Here is a 13,989-nt window from a genome sequence, read left to right as displayed (position 1 = left end):
ATGACATGACACTTAAACAAATCCATGCTGCTTTGCTTAATTAATCCACACTTGTCCAAGGGACTGTTAATATTGTTTTTAAAAGCTTTCCTTACTGGTTAAACTTATTGGCTTATAGCTGGGTGTATCCTTACATGCCTTTTTGAACATGGGTGTATCATTTGCAACTCTCCAGTCCCCTGGTACCATCACCCCCTGTATCTGGTCCTGGTGACGTATCAACTTGTAAGTACAGCCAACCTCTCTAGTACCTCATTTTTGTGAAGTTTTAGCCCATTCAGTATTTCAACAACTCTTCTTTCACTACAACGTTAGCAACATCTTCTTCATTGGTAAAGAGAGTTGCAAAGTACTCATTTTGTACCTCAGTTATGCCCTCTGCATCCATACGTACGATTCCAATGTTGCCCGTAATTGGTCTAATTCTTCCTATTACTGCCGTTTTACTATTTATTGACTTAGGTTAGTTACAACCTATTAATATACTTTTGGACTCCATTTTAGGTTAGCTGCAGGATGCACTTACAAGGGCGGCAGATACATGGGAATTCCATTGCCTCTACATCATCTTGGCTTGGACATATTTGCTGTTCTTTCATTGTCAGTGGGCTAAAATCCTGGAACTCCCTACCAAATGGTATCATGGGACTGGAGCAGTGTAGCAAAAAGGCTCACCATTACTTTCTCAAGGGCCACTAGGGATATGCAATAAATGTTGGCTTTGCCAGTGACAGCTACATCCCGAAGAATGATGATTAAAACATAATAAATAATTAAATACCATAAATATGCTAGACTTTAAAAAGTAATTTATGATGCACATTTAGCTGGTTAACATTTCTAAGTGCCACTGAAGTGTTTTGTTACTCTGAAAATAAATTGTAGCAGCACTCAATAAAGTTTTTAAGTTATCAGTGTTGCAAAAATATGCCATTTAACCAATGTTCAAAATGTATCTGCATATTTGACACCCTTAAGCTTGGCATCCAGTACTTATTCATGCTCTGTGTAGATGGTACCAAGTTCACAACACAGTTCTAAAGAAAAGATTCTTGAGAATTGTTACATAGCCTGTTTTACTTAGCAGAGAGAAACAACAGAGGATAGAATATTTCTCCTGCCATCAGTAGTAAATGAGAATAAAAATAAGAACAGAAATAAAGCTAAATAAACTGAAAACAGCAATGATACCCAGCACACTTTTATGAGATTTTATTTCAAGATGTGAATATCTTGATTGGTCTTATGATCTGAATGACAGAAAATAGTGGGTCTATGAGAATTTTTATTACAATTTTCTTCCATTATTGTTTTGTAGGCATAAGGATAGAAAAATACCTTGGATGGCACTGCAAGGTAAGTGGATTTGCATGGGCCAGCTCTTTTATTCCTGCCTGACACTGAGTTCTATTGAAGCCAATTAAAGTGAATGTCAGGCATGTTGTAGAAGGGTCGGTCAATACAAACCACCCTTCTTGAAAAACTGCCCAACAAGTTTCCATCCTACAAACCTATGGAATATATACCCATAGATATTTGGTGTCCGTTTATACCGCACTTGAGTAGATGATCTTGATAGAGCAAATTCAGTGTAGCTGAACTTCCAAATCGGAGTTTCACTAAATTGGAGTTGCAAATTCAGCTTAAAGCTAAAACATCATAAGCTGGATCTTACACTCCCCCTGGCGGGTTTGAAGGCAGGAGTCATGTAAAATCCTCAGGTGGACTTTCCTCTGCCTTCCCACTCTTTCCCGATTGAATGCAAGGAGGCGCTGGGCTGCCCACCCTCCCTTGGGCCTTTTGAAGTTCCTAAGTGGTCAATTGATGGCCATTTAAGGGCCCCATCCTGCCACTGCTGGCAGTTTACCCACAGCAAGGGGAGGCTCATGCCATGCGGGAAGCCTGGCAGCTTTAGCTGTTTAGCTGAGTGGGCTGGTGTCAGGCAAAGAGTGGGGGGACATCATTTATGGGTCCCCTGGGCCCATCAGAGGCACCCACCCCACAAGATCAACACCGTCCTTTAACCGTCCCCTTGGCCTCTTGAACCTAGCCCTTCCCCACTCTCCTCAGCGAGATCCCTGACCCCACATTTACTGGGCTCCACTGTATGGTGGGACTGCCTGTAGTCGCAGTAGTGACCTCTGCTCCTGGCTGACCACCATCCAATTGACCGGCAGCTCTCTTAGGCAGGACTTCTGAAAAAGGGGTAGAATTAAGCCCCTTCTAAAAGCAATTGACATTGCCCCCAGCATTAAGTTGCTTCAGGGCAGTTGTCAGGATCTTGGGCAGGCTCCCATTGCTCCCCGGCTATTTTGCCAGTGGGAGGTTGGGGTATGGAGTGGAACCATGGCACCCCATGTCCCAATCTCTGACTTACTGAGGTTGCACTTCATTAGTGCAGGATTTCTGATTTTGTCCTCACATGTACAGAGTCAGTGTCAGCAGTCTGTTCAGATATAGAGCTGAAAAATAATCCTGTTTTCACATAAGCCCTCTGTTCAACAGGGTTCACTGCATCATGATGAGGAGATTTTTCCCACCTTAGCTGAAGGGCACTGGAACTAATTGTAAAAGGACTGGCTTGTATTCATATAATGTCTTTCACAGGATATCCCAAACCACTTTACAACCAACAGATCACTTTTCAAATATAGTCACTGTTATGGAGGCAAATACGTCAGGCAATATGTACACAGTAAATTTCACAGACAGCAAGTGAGTGGGTAACCAGATAACCTGTTTTTGTAAGCGTTTGTTAAAGCAAAATGTTCAGCAAGACATCAGGAGAGCTCCCTTTTCTACTTGAAATAATTTAACAGATCTTTTATGTCCACCCATAGATGCACTGCAGGAACCCACCAAGCCTCCTTTGACAGCACCTTCCAAACCCACAACCAGTACCTTCTAGAAGGACAGTGAAAGCAGATGCATGGGAACACCATCACCTGCAAGTTCTCCTCCAAGCCACTCACCCTTCTGACTTGGAAATATATTGCCGGTCCTTCACTGTCACTGGGTCAAAATCCTGGAATTCCCCTCCCTGACAGCACTATGGGCGAGCAAAGCTTGAAACTTGTGTAAGATTTTGAGTTTGGGCGCCACAGCTACCTAAAATAGGCAGTCAAGTATTTTCAGGTAATAAATCAAGTTTATTAAGAAGCAACAGTTTAGATAATGATACATTAGCTGAATAGACAAGAAAAGTAAAACAAAAACAGAATTACCTGGAAAAACTCAGCAGGTCTGGCAGCATCGGCGGAGAAGAAAAGAGTTGACGTTTCGAGTCCTCATGACCCTTCGACAGAACTTGAGTTCGAGTCCAGGAAAGAGCTGAAATATAAGCTGGTTTAAGGTGTGTGTGTGGGGGGCGGAGAGATAGAGAGACAGAGAGGTGGGGGGGGTGGTGTGGTTGTAGGGACAAACAAGCAGTGATAGAAGCAGATCATCAAAAGATGTCAACGACAATAGTACAATAGAACACATAGGTGTTAAAGTTAAAGTTGGTGATATTATCTAAAAGAATGTGCTAATTAAGAATGGATGGTAGGGCACTCAAGGTATAGCTCTAGTGGGGTTTTTTTTTATAATGGAAATAGGTGGGAAAAGGAAAATCTTTATAATTTATTGGAAAAAAAAGGAAGGGGGAAACAGAAAGGGGGTGGGGATGGGGGAGGGAGCTCACGACCTAAAGTTGTTGAATTCAATATTCAGTCCGGAAGGCTGTAAAGTCCCTAGTCGGAAGATGAGGTGTTGTTCCTCCAGTTTGCGTTGGGCTTCACTGGAACAATGCAGCAAGCCAAGGACAGACATGTGGGCAAGAGAGCAGGGTGGAGTGTTAAAATGGCAAGCGACAGGGAGGTTTGGGTCATTCTTGCGGACATTCTTGCCATTTTAACACTCCACCCTGCTCTCTTGCCCACATGTCTGCCCTTGGCTTGCTGCATTGTACCAGTGAAGCCCAACGCAAACTGGAGGAACAACACCTCATCTTCCGACTAGGGACTTTACAGCCTTCCGGACTGAATATTGAATTCAACAACTTTAGGTCGTGAGCTCCCTCCCCCATCCCCACCCACTTTCTGTTTCCCCCTTCCTTTTTTTTTTCCAATAAATTATAAAGATTTTCCTTTTCCCACCTATTTCCATTATAAAAAAAACCCCACTAGAGCTATACCTTGAGTGCCCTACCATCCATTCTTAATTAGCACATTCGTTTAGATAATATCACCAACTTTAACTTTAACACCTATGTGTTCTATTGTACTATTGTCGTTGACATCTTTTGATGATCTGCTTCTATCACTGCTTGTTTGTCCCTACAACCACACCCCCCCACCCCTCCACCTCTCTGTCTCTCTATCTCTCCGCCCCCCACACACACATCTTAAACCAGCTTATATTTCAGCTCTTTCCTGGACTCGAACTCAAGTTCTGTCGAAGGGTCATGAGGACTCGAAACGTCAACTCTTTTCTTCTCCGCCGATGCTGCCAGACCTGCTGAGTTTTTCCAGGTAATTCTGTTTTTGTTTTGGATTTCCAGCATCCGCAGTTTTTTTGTTTTTAGACAAGAAAAGTATATGACCAGTGACAGTGGAGAATGGTTTACTGATGCCAAAGGACAAACAAATGAATGCGGCTGATTCCTGCAACATCAGTTGCCAGTGTCAGCCTTTCTCAGGCCAGGATTTTCCGGTCCTGCCGTTGTGGGACTCAGTGCAGGAGATTCGGCAGCCCAGCCAAAAGTCCATTTACTTTTGGTGGGACAGGACGATCCCGGCGGTGGGCAGGTCCTGAAAATCCCACCCTCAATCTTTCATTGTTTTCCAATGGCAGGCTTCTTCTTTCTTTATTCTTTTCCTTCTCAAGCTGTCTGCGATATCAGGGAGCTCTTTGTCTTCTTCTAAGCCAGGGCTGCTCCCTTACCCAATGTGCGCACTCATTGATATACCCTATTTCCAGGGACTGGTACCTACCTAAGTGTCAATCACCTGTTCAAACCCTTTTGACCCGTGAATACAGGACAGGTGCCCATGATTTCAGGTTGATCACCTCTCCACTGTCATCACTTTGACTCGAGGTCACTTTTTTATTGACCACATACTGGATGAGGTAATGATGAGGATGAGGAATTGCTAGATAAAAGGGGTATGTGGGGCACCAGAAGGCTTCCTGCTATGGCTCAGGAATGTTTGTAGGATACAGTGACCTCAACGCGGGGTGCATAATCTTTGTGACCTTTATTTCTACCTTGTTTTGGTCCCTGACTCCTTGGAATTGTTTATATTTTTTTTAGAGAGAGAGAGAATGCTGCACGAATCAATTCCACGAGAATTCTATACAATTCTAAAAAATAACATTTCTTAAAAGTTAATATTTCTTACAATTGTGTGTCGATTGGCTTCCCATCATGTTCCCACCTCTGAGTGATTTTTCTACAGGCGGAATCAATGCGGCAGTCGCTACCTACCCGACAGCAGCAGGTAGCCAGTTAAGGGACCAACTGAGGGCAAGTGGCTGACATTGTCCAGATGTGCATGCACTAGCAGCCATTCCCCTTGGAATATGGTATGACTCGGAGGAAGAACAAAGACCACACAGAGCAGGACAAGTATTTAGAAGGAGGAAGAGGAGGATGGGGATAAGAGCCATCAGCAGAAAGCCATGTCCATGCAGGCTGTTCAGGGAACAATTCTTCTATCTGAACCTAAGTGAGGAACAGTGCATGTGACTTCTGTGCTTCAGCAAGGATGTCCTCATTAAAATCTGCCACCTGCTGCAGCCACAACTATTATCTTAGAGCAGGGTAAGGACTGAATTCCCAGTAGCTATGAAGGTAACCTTGGTGATGAACCATGGGATCATTATCCACCATGGTGCTGTGATTTGGCACTGACTGTACTGCCCAGAGAAACCATTGTCCTAACTTGTAAATATTCGTAAATGGTTAGTGAGATGCTCTCTAGCAACTCGGATGACTCCTGCATGACCTACCTGGTCTTACTTGCCTGTCTGGTTGTCACCCATTACTTTTCACCTACAGGCTGACCAACTCCTAAAATGTACTTTCCATCTAACTCTCAGCTTCATAGATGCACTGCAGTGATGCCAGATGCTGAAGCTCTGAAACCCAGAGCTCGAACTCCTTTAGCTGAGAAGACCTCCTGTAAATGTGTTTGCCCAGGACATGAAAAGCATCCTGGAGTTCTCACATGGCATAGTGTATGTATTTGACAGGACTGAGATGCATTGCCGTGCCTCTATTCATTACACTATTATCTAAAACTTACTAGAAATAAACTTAAGACTTATCCCTCATCTGTAAAAAAACACTCACCAGCTACTTACCAGTTAGGTCCTTCCCTTATGCTAATGTGATTTTAGGTGTTCTTACCTCTCCCCTGACACTTGCACTCCTTCACCGCTGAGCTTTCTGATTCTTGAATTAATTAATCCGATACTAAGGGCCATTACTTCCGATGGAGTGAAACTGAGTTGGATTGCCAATCCGCATGAACTTACTTATATAGAAATCCAGGCGATCCTACCTTGCCCGAATTTCCAATTCAGGCACAGGATTTGGCGGTTGTCAACAGCCGGGCCTGGGGGTTTGAGGGTCAGGAATCGGATGTTGGGCCTGGTGGAGGGGCAGTTGGGAGTCGGGCATGTTGGGGGGTGGGGGGAGAGTTGGGAGTTGAGCTGGTGGGGGGGGAATTGGGTGTCAGGAGTCAGGCCAGTGGGGGTGGGGGTGGAGTTAGGGGTTCAGACTGAGAAGAGGGGTCAGAAGACAGGCATTCGGGGAAGTAGTCAGGAGGCGGGCCTGGACTGGGATGGTTGCGGGGGAGTAAATCAGGCTGGAGGGATGGGGAAATCAGGCCCGGGGGTGGGTATTAGGGTCGGGTGAGGGGGGCGGGGGGGGCAGTGGTGTGGAGGGAGTTGGGAGTGAGGCCTGGGGCAGGGGGAGTCGGGAATCGGGCCTGGGCGGTTCAGTAGTCTGGAACTGAGCCTGAGGGTGGGGGAGTTGGGGGTCGGCGGGTAGTCGGGAGATATGGGGGTTGTGGGGAGTCCTGTGAGGGGTCAGGGGGTTAGTCCAGATGGTGGTTGGGGAGCTGGGAGGAGTCCTGTTGGGGGCTCCCACGCAAAGAGCATTGGCTAACTAATTGAAGACAGAGGGCAGGATTTTCAGGTCGTTGGGCAGGTGCGGGAGCGGTTGGGAAACAGCCCGCTGCCCCCGATTGGGCCCCGACCGCGATTTCACACTGGCTGGCCAATTAACAGCCAGCCAGCGTGAATGGCGCATTGAGAAGCTCAGCGCTGCTGGGTTGGGGGCAGGAGGAGCGCGAGCGCAAAAGTCTACGCATGCGGGGGGGAGCTCGCAATAAAAGCTCCCTCGCAATGAGAGCTGCCTCAGGGGGCTGAAGAACTGTAAAATCAAAAATCCAGATTTTGAAAATTGGAAAAAAACGTCCCCACATAGGACTCCCTGACATGAACAGAAACGTTATAAAAATTATGTCAAAACATTTTTATTTATTGAAAATTAATGTCGGAAAACTCACCCCTCCCATGGATGAGGTTTCCTAAAAATCCCAAAGGCTGCCTGGCCGATTTGCCCACCCGCCAACCATAAGGTTGGGCGGGCAGCGAAAAATAGCAGTTAATTAACACATTAATGGCCTTAATAGGCCTCTTAATTATTGATGTTTGCGTGCTCCTGCCGACCGAAATATCGCATAAGTGCACGATGACGTCGGGATGCACATTATTTCATGCTCGGGTGTGTCAGGCATGTGCCCCCACGCCAAGCGGAAAATCCTGCCCAGAGAGTTGGGGATAAGGGGGGCATTTTCAGGATGGCAACCTGTGGAATGCCACAGGGATCAGTGCTGGGGCCACAATTATTTACAATATATATCAATAACTTGGATGAAGGAAATGAATGTACTGTCGCCAAGTTTGCAGATGACACAAAAATAGGTGGGAAGGCAAGCGGTGAGGATGACACAAAGAGTCTACAGAGGGATGCATACAGAATAAGTGAGTGGGCAAAAACTTGGCAGATGGAATATAATGTGGGAAAATATAAAGTTATGCACTTTGACAGAAGGAGCAGAGGAGCTGAATATTATTTAAATGGAGAAAGACTGCAAAAAGCTGCAGCACAGAGGGATTTGGGGGGTCCTCATGCATGAGTCACAAAAAGCTAGCATACAAGTTCAGCGGGTAATAGGTAAGGCAAATGGAATGTTGGCCTTTATTTCAAAGGGAATGGAGTATAAAAATAGGAAAGTCTTGCTAAAGCTGTACAAAGCACTAGTTAGATCACACCTAGAATACTGTGAACAATTTTGGTCCCCTTATCTAAGGAAAGAAATACTGGCATTGGAGGCAGTCCAGAGAAGGTTCACTAGGCTGATCCCGGGTATGGAGGGATTTCCTTATGACGGGAGGTTGAGTAGGTTGGGCCTGTACTTATTGGAGTTTAGGAGAATGAGAGGCAACCCGGCGCATTTTTGGGGTACCCCCCAGACACACTGTGCTGGAGCTCGGAAGTTATGGCCCTAAGTAGATTAACCACACAAACCACCTCTGAGGAGTTGCAATCACAGTCGGATTGCCACTCCACTCCTTTTTACTTACACTAGAATGCAGCTGCACCTTTCTTGCTTGACCTACCGCCTCGAGCCGGGTAAGAAATGTGCAGTGTAGCAGGTTCCCGAGGTCTTCAGTCTTCTGCAACAGAATTGAATGAAAGTAAGCCACGCCCCTTTTTTACCACACTAGTTGCCGTAAAGCAGATAAGTTGAAAGGTCCCAGCCACTTTGAGAAGCCAGGGAGAAGGTAAGTGTGTAAGTTAAAGTAAGTGGGTAGGATGGGGGTGGTCACATAGTTGGGCTGGGGGTTGGGTGGTCAGGGGTGTCAGATGGTTGGGGGTTTGGGTGGTCATTGTGGGATGGGGGTTGGATGGTCAGTGGGGTCAGGAGTTGGGCGGGGGGAAAGTTAGGGGGTCGGGGGTGAGCAGGGTAGCTGGGGGTCTGGAGAGTTGTCGTGCGGTGGGGGGTAATAGGGATGTCTGGAGGGTAGTTGGGGAGGTGAGCAGGGTAGCTGGGGGCTACTCGGGGGAATCGGGAGGGTAGTCAGGGTGGAGGGTAGTGTGGGGTGGGACTGTGGGGTAGTCAGGGGTAAGGATGGGCTATTTGGGGGTCAGGTAGGTAGATGGTGTTGTCATATGGCTTTAAGGGATATCGACATTACATCATGAGAAGGGAAATGTGTTGTATGATCCAATCTTAGTTTCACTTTTTGATTTGAGCAGAGCACACACACACAGCTCTGATGCCTTTAAGCTCTCTATCTAAGTATAACTGTTCTCAAGTGTCTCGTCTTAATAAATGAACCCACATGTTTATCCAATCACTTATGAGCGATTGGTGCCTTATGTCTTGTACAGTAAAATAAGCCCAAGGTATTATTTCATTATAATAACATGACATTGTGACCAGCGGTGGTGAGACAGGTGGCAGCAAGATTAAATACAGGTGTGACATAGTGAACAGCCTTAGATCATACTACATGGCATGAGATGACTCTCAAGATTTTGGACAGACTGCAATGGAGTCACAGCATTGTTGTGTTGAAATTGCAGCATGGTGACTGTGAAGAAAAGCTTTGGAGACACAGCGCAGATCTAGTGCTCAGGTAAAGAGCTGGTAAGCAGATGGATCCCTCGTGTTGAGATTGCAGCGCATAGCCTGCCAGTTCTGTGAGTGGAACAGCAAGTCGAGAGGACCAGCACTGTATCAGCTCAGTCGAGAAAGACAAGTGACTAGGGTGTGGATCGGATCGATAGCGAGCAAGGGAGAGTCAAACAAAAATAAGTCATACAACTTGGGCCAGAGAGGGTTGCCATTAACAAAGGTGGCTTCAGGAGTAAGTAAGCTGAACAGTTAAGTGAACGAAAGCAAAGACCTCATTACTCTGTGATGCGTTTCCGCCACAACTCATTTCTGTGGGTTGAGCTTCAGAAAAGCATGCAAAAGCGGCTACAGCAACACTTATCAAAGGTACTAGAGAAGGAAGGTCAAAGGGATATGGTCACGATGTCCACAAAATTCCCCAGTTTGAATTGGGATGCAACTGACTTACTATCCAAATTCAAAATTTAAACAGCGTACAGAGCTATGGTTTCTTGATTCAGGTATATCTGAACCAGATAAGCAATTCATAAAAATTCGTCAAGTAATTGAGAATGAAGGTCTACACAGACTGAATACGTCAAGATTAACAGAAGAGGAGCTAAAGGATCCCCAACAGATTTGAACTACATTAGAAGACCTGTTCAAAATCAAATTCAACTTCCACAATTATTGACTGGAGTTTATGTCATTTTGACAACAGCCTACGGAACCCATAGACCACTTTGTCAGCAGATGCAGATAAAAGAGTATGTACTGTGATTTTCAAATGTAGAGCTAGCAGACAGAATTTTTGAGTTGGTGATTGCATCCACTCCCATGGAAGCTTTCCAGAAAGATCTGCTCGACAAACACAAAACGTATAGCATCAATGAGCTACTCAAGGATGAACGTAAGCACAAAGCGATCCTTGCAGGTTGACAAAGCTTGCAAGTCCTTAGTACAACCCCAATTCTTGATGCAATCACTAGAACACCCAAACCTATCAAGACATGTGAAAGGTGTGAATTTCTTCATGTATCAAGGAAATTCCCAGCTTTTCACCAATTTTGCAAGGCTTGTGGCAGAAAAAGTTATTGGCAGCGGCAGTGCACTAGAGCAAATGCTGATGCAGCTACAATGAGCCGTGCACTGATCCAAACAGAGCATATGCAACGGCTACCTTCAAGCAATAAGAATGGCCATTCTGTATCCCGTCAGAAACATATACATGAGCCCAATATATTATATCATTATAGTAACACGACAGTCGGAGGGGGGGATCCCATGGAGGGATGGGAGGGGGAGGTGGGGGAGGTCATAATTGTATTTACCCAGGAGTTAAAAGTGATTTAATTCTTCTAAGGTATCTTGGGTAACTATTCTGCTAAGATAGTTGGAACCATCCAGAGTCTCTGATTTAAATCAGAGGCCTGAATTTTAAACTTACTCCACCGACAGGTTTTTAGGCAGGTGTGGAGGAGCGTGAAATTGAAGGAACAGGATTCCTCCAGGTTCCTGACTGCTCCGATCATGCTATGATTGTATGCTGGGGTGGGCAAGGCCTCATACAGGAAGTATGACCTTGCTCCAGTTGAGGCCACTTAAGGGCCATTTCTGCCCAGACCCCATTTTTAGGCTGACAGGAGGATTGACCTTGCATGGGGCAAGCCCGAAAGTCAACTGACTTAGATCTCAGGCAGGTGGGGCGGTTGAGGGGTTGTGGGGGGGTGGGGGTTGCCTCCATGAGAAGCCCCCTTCCTGAAGTCGGCTGCCCTGACCCCCTTTAAGCTCCGCTGGCTCTGGACCTCCCCCCACTGCGGCCTCTCCCCTGAGACCCGTATCGCTCCTTTGTTCCGTCTCCCAGGCCTTACCTATCCTCCCCGCCCTGGTTCCCTTCACTGGGGCTCCGGTGCACGGACTTAGCCTCAGGCACCCTGATGCACTTCTTTTTCTGTCCGCTGCAGGTCCTGTCACTGCAGAGACGGGAGAGCTGCTGGCCAATCAGATTGCCTGCCAGCTCTCTAAGGCGGGACTTCCCCGTGAGGGACAGAAGTCCCACCTGCAGCCACTTAACACTCATTCGACCTTGAAATTGCTGCAAGACACTCAGAGCTGGTGGGGATGTGTTCCCTGCCAACTCTTCAGATGGAGGGAAGTGAGACCCTGCCATCTGAAAAATTTGGGCCCAAGTATTGGATGGTTCCCAGTGCAGGGTGATTGCTCATCAGAAGTTTAAGCTTCCTGGGCAATTCTCATGAAGTCCTTGAGTGGGGCCTTCTGTGGGAGTCCGCCAGTACATATTCTGGGATATCTTCTGGGTACGGCTCTCTGGAGATTGGAAGTTATATGTCAAAATGTTTTATAGATACTTGACTTGCCTTTAAACCCTTGGATACCGCTGCTCCTTCCTCTACCTTGATTATGTTGTCATTCTGACATCACTTATTAAGTTCTCTGTTGGTTTGGTCTGCTTTTGCTGCTTTATAGACTGATTACATAGGACATACAGCACAGAAAGTGGCCATTGGGCCCAACTAGTTTATGCCAGTGTTTTTTTTTCTCAAAACAATCTGTTAATTTTATTTTATAACATCAAAAATCTGCATAAAACGCATTCCAAAACAAATTTCTGTAACTGATAAAACAAACAGGTATTCCCTGAAACATGAAAGCTTGAAAATCATTCACCGACTACTGACAAAGCCAAAACTTCAACACAGCCGCCAGTCACCAATCATTACTGTTCTTCAGTTACGGGCTTCACTTGGACCTTGCCTTCATCTTCCTCTGCTTGTGCTTCAATCTGTGCATCTGTTTCTTCCTCCACTTGGCCCTCATGGTCTGGAAGCTAAGCAGCTCCCACTCACTTTAAGGTTGCAGTGCGCATACAATGAAAATTTGTGAGCAATCTTCCAATTTCCTTGAGATCAGGAAAGAATTACTCAAAATGCTCCTGTTTATTTAATAACTAGATTAGCTGTGAGCAGGGCTCAAACCTGCACGGGGAAACCCCATTGGACATCAAGTCCAATGCCTTAACCACTCAGCCATCACAGCTGTGGTAAATTCAGGCAGTTCAGCTACAGGGAAACACCATGAGCTTGACGGGATTTGAACACGCAACTTATACTTCACTCGAGCTTCCTCCCATCTTTTCTGACCTAAATCTACCACTGTAACCATCAATTCCCTTCTTCCTCAAATGTTTGCTTAGCTTCCCCTTAAATGCATCAGAACTATTGATTTCAAGCACTCCCTATGGTTGTGAGTTCCAAATTCTCACCACTTTTAGGGTAAAGTTTCTTCGAAATTCCTCATTGAATTTTTATTTTATTCATTCACGAGATGTGGGCTTTGCTTTCTGGGCCAGCATTTATTGCCCATCCTTAGTTGCCCTTGAGAAGGTGGTGGTGAGCTGCCTTCTGGAACCACTGCAGTCCATGTGGTAGAGGTACATCCAAAGTGCTGTTAGGAAGGAAGTCTGAGGATTTTGACCCAGCAGCAGTGAAGGAATGGCAATATATTCCCAAGTCAGGATGATGAGTGACTTGGAGGGGAAATTCCAGGATAGTTCCCATTTATCTACTGCCCTTGTCCTTCTAGGCAGTAGTGGTCATGGGTTTGGAAGGTGCTGTCTAAGGAGCCTTGGTGAATTCCTGTAGTGCATCTTGTAGATGGTGTATACTGTTGCTACTGTGCATCAGTGGTGGAGGGAGTGAATGTTTGTGGATGTGCTGCCGATCAAGCAGACTGCTTTGTTCTGGATGGTGTCCAGCTTCTTCAGTGTTGTGGGAGCTGCACTCATCCAGGCAAGTGGGGAGTATTTCATCACACTCCTGACTTTTGACTTGTGGATGGTGGACAGGCTTTGGGGAGTCAGATGAGTTACTCAGAATCACACAGTGCAGAAGAGGCCCTTCGGTCCATCAAGTCTGCACCGACACATGATAAACACTTGACCTACCTACCTAATCCCATTTACCAGCACTTGGCCCATAGTCTTGAATGTTATGATGTGCCAAGTGCTCATCCAGGTACTTTTTAAAGGATGTGAGGCAACCCGCCTCCACCACCCTCCCAGGCAGTGCATTCCAGACCGTCACCACCCTCTGGGTAATAAAGTTTTTCCTCACATCCCCCCTAAACCTCCTGCCCCTCACCTTGAACTTATGTCTCCCCGTGACTGATCCTTTAACTAAAGGGAACAGCTGGTCCCTATCCACCCTGTCCGTGCCCCTCATAATCCTGTACACCTCGATCAGGTCGCCCCTCAGTCTTCTCTGCTCTAATGAAAACAACCCAAGTCTATCCAACC

General features: G+C 46.1%; 1 non-coding gene across 1 annotated transcript; it reads right to left on the bottom strand.

The window, feature by feature from the left end:
* Positions 1-12,649: 12,649 nt before the first annotated feature.
* Positions 12,650-12,731, bottom strand: trnas-uga. The gene has a single exon. It is a non-coding gene; the product is annotated as a tRNA-Ser (tRNA).
* Between the last annotated feature and the right edge of the window lie 1,258 nt (positions 12,732-13,989).

The sequence above is a fragment of the Carcharodon carcharias genome, chromosome 2 (genome assembly GCF_017639515.1).
Source record: "Carcharodon carcharias isolate sCarCar2 chromosome 2, sCarCar2.pri, whole genome shotgun sequence".
NCBI classification, from domain to species: Eukaryota; Metazoa; Chordata; class Chondrichthyes; order Lamniformes; family Lamnidae; genus Carcharodon; species Carcharodon carcharias.
Note: the sequence above shows the minus strand (reverse complement) of the source record. Positions and strands in the feature narration are given on the sequence as shown.